The following is a 7,551-nucleotide window of genomic DNA, read 5'->3' as shown; positions in this document are numbered from 1 at the left end:
GTCCTCTAGTAAATCACAAAATCCTACCTTTCCTAACCAAGGGCCTGTACGAGTAAATGGTTTACACTTCTCTCCAGCCAGAGGGTAAGCAGCTTAAATCGCTCTACTCAGGGAGACAGACACCGGAAATCCAATTAGTGCCATTTGTGCCAACCACTTCCAAGGATGGGTGAAATTAGGGGAATAAATCTCATTTTGGCGCATCCGCATAAAGTCGATGAATATTTTATTCAGATCCTCCCCTAAAACCTCCCTTAAGCCCCTGAGAGAAGGACCCAGCACTCACGCTCCCTCCCGCCTTTCCCTTCCACCGCTTCTTCTCCCCCGGGCGAGTTACCTCTGCCTTTCTCGTTCCTAAACTCCACGGGCCCTTCGCTGGCTCCTGTAACTCATTTCTCGAGCCTATCCAGCCCAGCTGGCTTCCTTCTACTACGTCTGTAACTTTCTAAACAAACTTTCTCTTACAATTTGAGTTCTTGGCGCTGAATTCTTTCTTCACCAAACTCAAGAACAGAGACCCAGTTTGGCCGCCAGTACTGCTGGTAACAGGAGCAGCAGGCTTTTACAAATGGAAAATGATGAAATCTTTCGGGAAAGCTGACTTTCCCAGGCTCGGGTGGGCACAGCTGACGAGGGGAAACCTGAGCCCTGTGGGCAGACGGGGGGGCCCAGAGGCAGGGAGTTCGAGGCACCCCTCTGTGGCAGGGTCCTGGGAAGCCACTCCAGAGCTCCCCAGAATGGCCTGCTGCTGGACCACCCTAGCAGGGGTGGGGGAGTGGGAGGATGAGTTACCTCAGTCTATGGTCACTATAGTTTATGCCCAACCCAGCAGCCAGTGTTGCTGTGACAGCAAAGCCAGTTCTTGTCTTTTCTCTGCTCCCCTCCAGTAGCACTTGGAGTTAAGGCCGAAGTCCTTACTATGACCAATAAGGTCCTTACTGGGACCCCCACTCTACTACCACTCAACTACTCACACTGCTGTAGCTTCCTTATTCCTGGGCTGTGCCAGGCACACTCCTGCCTTGGGGCCTTTGCACTGCCTCTTCCCCCTGCCTGGATGTTTTTTTTCCCCTGGATGGCTCACTGCCCCCCACTTCCTCCAGGTCTTTGAAGATCACCTTCTCAGTGAGACCTTTCCTGCTCAACCTGACCTGTCTCCCTACCACAGCCCCTGCACCCCTCCTTCTAGCTCATCACACTTGGTTTTTCTCCAAATCTCTCACAGTCTTCTGATATATTTGTAGCATGTTGAAGGGCAGTCTTCAAAAGACATGCCCACATCCTTACCCCTAGAAATTGTGAATATGACTGTAGTACTTCCCCCTTTTCCCAATTCAGGTTCACCTAGAACCTTCCAGAATGTGATCTTATCTGGAAATAGGGTTTTTGTAGACGCACTTAAATTAAGGCTCTTGAGATAAGATCATTCTGGATTTAAGGTGGGTCCTATATCGGATGAACCATGTCCTTATAAGAAGAGGAGAAGAACCCTGGCTGGTATATCGAAAGCAGTGAATTGAAAGTAGACCTGTGAACCAAAGGGTCACCGGTTCAATTCCCAGTCAGGGCACATGCCTGGGTTGCAGGCCAGGTCTGCAGTAGGGGGTGCATGAGAGGCAACCACACATTGGTGTTTCTCTCCCTTGCCCTGACTAAAAATAAATAAATAAAATCTTTAAAAAAAAAAGGAGAGAAGACACAGAGAGATACAAGGGAGAAGGCCATGAAATTGGAGGGATGCAGCCATAAGCTAAAGGTGCCAAGGACTGACAGGAGCCACCAGAAGCTGAAACAAGCAAAATTTTTTCTTCTCAGACTGTGGCCCTGCTGACACCTTGCTTTCAGGTTTCCAGCCTCCAGCACAGTCAGAAAATAAGTTCCTTTTGTTTTAAGCCACCAAGTCTGTGGCACTTTGTTAAGATAGCCACAGGAAACAGATGCAACACTGATAATATACTCATTAATTTTTTTACTGTCTATCAACACACTCCTCTCATCCTACCACCCCCATCTGAGCACCAAGAAGACAGAAATTTTTCTTTATTTGCTCACTAATAAATCCCATAGTGAGCACTAGCATAGTGCCTGGCATATAGCAGGTGCTCAATAAATATTTGTCAAATAGTTGGGTGAATAAATTAGATGAAAGCAAGGAATGCAGGAGTGGATGTGGGGGGATGGCACATGGGTCCTCAGGGCACTGACTTGGCTGCCAAACATCTGGGCCATCTGAGTCCAGCTCAGTGTGGTGGGAACTCAGAACCTGTTTAAGGAAGCACCTGGAAGAAGAGGAGAAGGAGGCCTGGGGTTCCCGGGACACCCTCCCCACCCAAGGACAGGTGGCTTCAGCTCTCAATGAGGCCTAAGATTTGTGAGCGAGGCCACTGGGACCTTCCAGCTAAATGAAGCCGATGAACTGACTTAATCCCTGCTGAGACTTAGAGAACAGCCAGGACAACCCCTGAACTATGAGAAATTAATAAACCACTATTGTTTTAGAACACTAAGTTTGGGAGTGGTTTGTTTGCAGCCGTAAAAACCTGGGAGGGCTGCATCTCTGAGGCCCTTTTAACTTCGACGTGGTAAGACCTTTGAGAGCTTAAGCTAGAAGCTGGTTCCCTAGGGAGTGTGATGAGGCGCACATTCCAGACTCTGCAGATGCAAGGTCTTGAGCTGAAAGGACTTCGAGATTTTAAACGTCCAGGGAGACCGTGCTTCGCCTCTTCTCTGCTCCATCAGAAAGTTTCCCTCTCAGCTCACAGGCCTCTGCCCAGCTTCAGTCCCAGCCTAGCTTCTAGGGGCTGGACAGAGGGTAGGGGCAGAGCCAGTGAAGGTGCCTGGAGTCGCTGGCAGTCAGTCCCCTCTCTCAGAGTGCTCGCTGCTTTGGAGAGGCCATTGGTGAAACATCCTTTTCTAAATGTCGCCCAGAGACACCAAAAGATGCCACGACTCGGAGAGCAGCCAGTCTAACCAGCGGGAGCCGAGTCAGGCAGAGAATGCTTCTTTCCCACTCTGGGATGGCCCCGTGCTCAGTCTGGGCAGCTGGGAACAGAGAAAGCTATGAGGCACGGACAATGAAGAAGACATCACAGAGGATAATGGCCACCCGGAACCTGCTGGTCCTATGCTCCTGCAGCAGGGCTGTCTTGAAGGGGTGGGAGGGCTGGGCAGCACAGGTCTGAGCCTGACCCCCAGATGCCACGCCCACCCCAGATGTTCTGCTAACTGGCCTGGGACTGCATGGAAGGGGGATCCTCTCCACTTCCTTTTTTAAACAAAATCATTTATTTTAGAGAAAGGGGAAGGGAGGGAGGAAGAGAGGGAAACATCAATGCATGAGAGAAACATCTATCTGTTGCCTCTCATACATGCCCTGACTGGGGACACAACCCACAACCTAGATCTGTGCCCCAACTGGGAATCAAACCCGAGACCTTTCACCTTGTGGGACAAAACCCAGCCAAGTGAGCCTCACTGGTCAGGGAGCGTCCTCCTTACTCCTGACCCACTTCTTCAGGGCGGCTGGGGTGTTTGACTAGAACCTGAGTGTTGAGACAAGACCCTGGAGGGGACTTTGGACGGCAGGACGGCAGTTTCAGGGTTTCCCAAGAAGCAGTGCCTGGACTATCCCCTCAGCTCTGGCGCGCAAACGGCCCCTTCTAGGCTGCCTCCGGCCTCTGAAGACAAAGTCCCTGTGGCCCCTCCTGGCGGATTCTGGGCCTTGGGACCCGGCTGTGATTGTCATAGAACTCCTGCCTCTTGCGTAGGTGACCCACCCACTACCCCTCTGCCCACCCGGAAACCCAACCAGGGCAGTTATACGCTGTGGGGCATACCCGTGCGTTCTGGCTGAGAATATTCCTTCTGCTCTGCAAGGGGTGTCTGTTTCATAAGGTTGCCCTCTGCCCCTCCCACTCCTTTCAGCCCTCTGGGCCGCCCCACCCTCCCCAGGGTCCAAATCCCAAGAGATGGTCACTTGTCCTAAAAGGAAGGTTAGAAAATTCCTCAGAGCTGGCTCTCTCATCGCTACCATTCCAGGGTTCTGCAGAAGCGGTGTTCACAGGGACCTCGCTCCCTCCCTCTTCACTGTCCCTCCCCCCGCCCTCTTCTCTCTGAAGGGAGATCAGTGTCCTTACCTGTCAGTGGGATTCATCATACCCACCTTGCAAGGTTGGGAGCATTAAATGAGGAGGTGGGGAGAGTGTCTCAGGGCTTGAGCAGAGGGAACCTGCAGCTAAGAAGGCGCCAGGCCTGCCTGGGCCTCATTTCTGCAAGTAGTGGGCCACCTGCATGCCCCTCTGAGCCTGCTCTGAGCCTGCATGCACACTGCGTGCCTTGCACACCTGTTCTCTACACAGGTCATGAGGGCCTATGTGAAGTGTGTGCTTGACTTGCCTGTGACACGTAGTGTCTGGACACGGCATGAAGGTGGTGCCAACGACCCTGGGTAAACAAACCCCCTCTCTCTACTGCAGCACGAACATGGATGGTCTTCCCTTGTGCGGTGGACAATGCCTACCTTGTGCGAGTGAGAAGGAAAAGTGGGTACTTGTCATTGCTGATTTGGGCAAGGCCCCAAACAGGCTTGGAAAGGGCCAAGCCACAGGGGGCCTGGGAAGCCAGTGCCAATGTCTGGGGCCTAGGCGTAGGTGGGCAGGAGGGTGCTGGGGGTGCGGCCCTGGGAAAAGAGCTGGGTTGCTGAGCAGGGAGAAAGTGGAGGAGCCTGAACGAGCTGCTTGAGAAATGAAGTGAGGCTGGCTGGGCAGGAAATAAATGCGTGTGGAAGGCTGGGGGGTGGAGAGGGTTGGGAGCAGCCAGGCTCTGCAGGGAGGGCTTTGGCGGCAGTTTCAGGCAGAATGGACTCTGCTTCCTTCCTTCCGGGCCGAGGCCCCCTGGAGAGGAAAGCACTTAAGGAGCCAAGCCAGGCTGGTCCTAAGCTGGACAAAGCAGAGCAGAGTCTGAAACCTTGCTGTGTACTTGGAATTTGCTCACTTCCATGCTGACGTCCAAGTTCTGAGCTTTCTCTGGCTGCAGGAAAATATTTTTCACACTCTGAAAAGCTGGCCCTGCAGGAAGCTGCTGATGCTGCAGATGGCTTGATGAAGGCAGTGAAGTGGAGGCCTACACTGGACACTCGGGTCCAGTTTCCTCTGTGCCCCTCCACTCTGCGGCCCCTGCGGCGGAGACCTGCTCCACACGGGCTTTCCGGGCTTCACGCAGGCGCGGCCAGACCGTGCCATACCTCGGCCGGGGCCTCCCACCTCCTGCTTGAGGCTTCTCCGAGGCCCTGTGTGTGGACACCTGCGGGACCACTCAGCGCTCCCACGTGCACACCCAGAAGGGAGGCCTGTGGGAACATCTTTGCCCAGCAGAGAACCCTGTGGGCGGGTGTTTTTCCCTTCTGCTCTCCAGGGCAGACAGCTTCGAGACACATTTTACAGGTTCTTAAATAGGTCCCTGCAGGGCTGCTGGTTGTCCACAGGGGTGGCTAATGTCATAAAATACCCTGGCATTGGCTGAGCCCATTCCCTGTTTTACTCCATCCCCTGCCCTCATCCGTCACCCCGTTTCCTGGGGCCATTTCCCCCCAAAACTATCTGCATCCCAGCTGAAAGCTCCCCCCACTCACACTCCACTTTCAGGGGAAACTGAGCTAACAGAGAGGCGCGTTCCCTGAAATCTAAACCTAGGGGCCAGGGAGGGGGTGAATGGCAGCACGGCCTTCGGAAGATTTCACATTATAAAAGGCACATCTTTAAGTGGGCCCCTCCCTGTACAGAAGCCCACAGTAACGATGAGCTGACATTGGCTTTGCTGTTCCCACGGACTCTCCTGGGCCTGAGCATCTCCCCAGGACCCTGACACCCTGAGGAAGAACCTCATGGCTGGTGCTCCGAATAATTAGCATGTTTTACACCAATAGCAGATTCAAGAACATGGGCTCTCAAGTGGGATCTACTTTAGGGAGAGTCCCTAAGTGGTGGCGAGTTGGCCCAGTTCTGTCTCTGATAGCCCCTACAGGCAGGGCCTGGCCTCCTTCATCTGACCCTTCTTGCAAGTAGTGCAGGTCTTTGGATACCATCCCAAGGCCTGTTGGGTCCCAAGGTTGATCTGATACCAGGACGCAGGCTCCTGCTCAGGGCTCATGCAGGGGAAGACACTGCCTGTGGGTACCATCCCAGATGGGGGCTCTGAGGCGATCCTGTGTCATCCTCTGAGGCCTGCGGGACAGCAGGGCTGGTGTCCAGGGCTGGTAGCCTGGAGTTAGGACCTAGGAATGCAGGAGTTCTGGGCAAGCTGGACTGACCTGGGGCCTTGCTCCGGACCCCACTCCAGAGGTAACCCCTGTCGGCTCTGACTGCTGGAGTGTGAGGAGGCGCTGGTTTCCTCCCTCCTCCCACAGACTCTGGCTGGCACCGGGCCACCAGACCCCTCTGTCTCCATGCGCACAGCTTCTGACTGGAGCGCGAGGGGGAACCTCATTATCTCCACCCTGAGTTTTCCTTCCTCTTCTGTATAGGTTACCCTATAAGCCTCTCCCCGCAGCTCCCTGCACCTCACCCACTGTACATCTCAAGGTGCTCTGAGTGAATGGGAACAAAGGAAAGAGAGCATGGGGAGTGAGGGAACTCCTGCTGTGGGGGGGGGTATGTGTAGGGAGCAACACTGGGCTAGAACCTTCCGTAGAACCCGACTTCTGGAGGGGGAACCTCAGTGTTGAGCAAGCTGAACCTTCCCCACTGCTCTGAGGTTGGAGTGACCCAGATTTGAGGAGGGATCCGCCCCCAGAGCCCAGGGCTGACCCCAGGGGTTTGGCAACAGTGTCTGTGGTGACCTCAAGGTCTCCTCCCCTTAAACTAAGGAAAGTGCAGAGTCTGGGCCTGAATGTGAGCCAAAAGCTGCTGGGACGCAGATCTGAGGTTCGTTTTCCCATTAGGCTGTGTGGCCTCTGAGCCTCAGTTCCTTAGCTGCAAAATGGGGGCAGTGATGCGAGCTGAGTGAGGTTGGCATCAGGAGGAGCGAGGTAATGACAACGAAAGGCCTCCGTGTAGGTACACCCCTTTTTCCCTGGTGGTGTCCCACCCTTGTCCACTGGGTATGTTCCAAGGGACCAATGTCTTTTCTGCAATATGACACACTCACTGAATATAGAGGGGCTGTCACCTTGCTCGTCCCCTCCTTCCCAGGTCCCAGCTGTCCTCAGCCTGGTGGCCAGAGGGTGCTCTTTCCTCGGGAAGGGTCCAGGCAGACTGACAGGGCTGCAGCCTGTAACCTCTACGGCGCTGACAGGAATAAGGCAGGAAGAGGGGTTGCCCAGGGATGCATCAGGATGGACCCTTAGACCCCCAACCTGGTCAGGCCCAGGCCTCCCTCTGAGGTTCATTTCTTGGGTGAAGGCCAGGCCTCTTGCTTCCCTCACTTCCTGTCACTTCCTGTCATTTCCTGTCATGCCCTGGCAGCAGAAACACATCATGTGTACGCCACCACTGGCGGGAGAATGACTTGCTTTGGCCGCATCCAAGCTGTGGGAGCGGCTCTCCCTGAGTTTGA

The sequence above is a fragment of the Sturnira hondurensis genome, unplaced genomic scaffold, assembly GCF_014824575.4.
Source record: "Sturnira hondurensis isolate 20B ecotype Veracruz unplaced genomic scaffold, ASM1482457v3 Scaffold0000880, whole genome shotgun sequence".
Lineage (NCBI taxonomy): Eukaryota > Metazoa > Chordata > Mammalia > Chiroptera > Phyllostomidae > Sturnira > Sturnira hondurensis.
Note: the sequence above shows the minus strand (reverse complement) of the source record.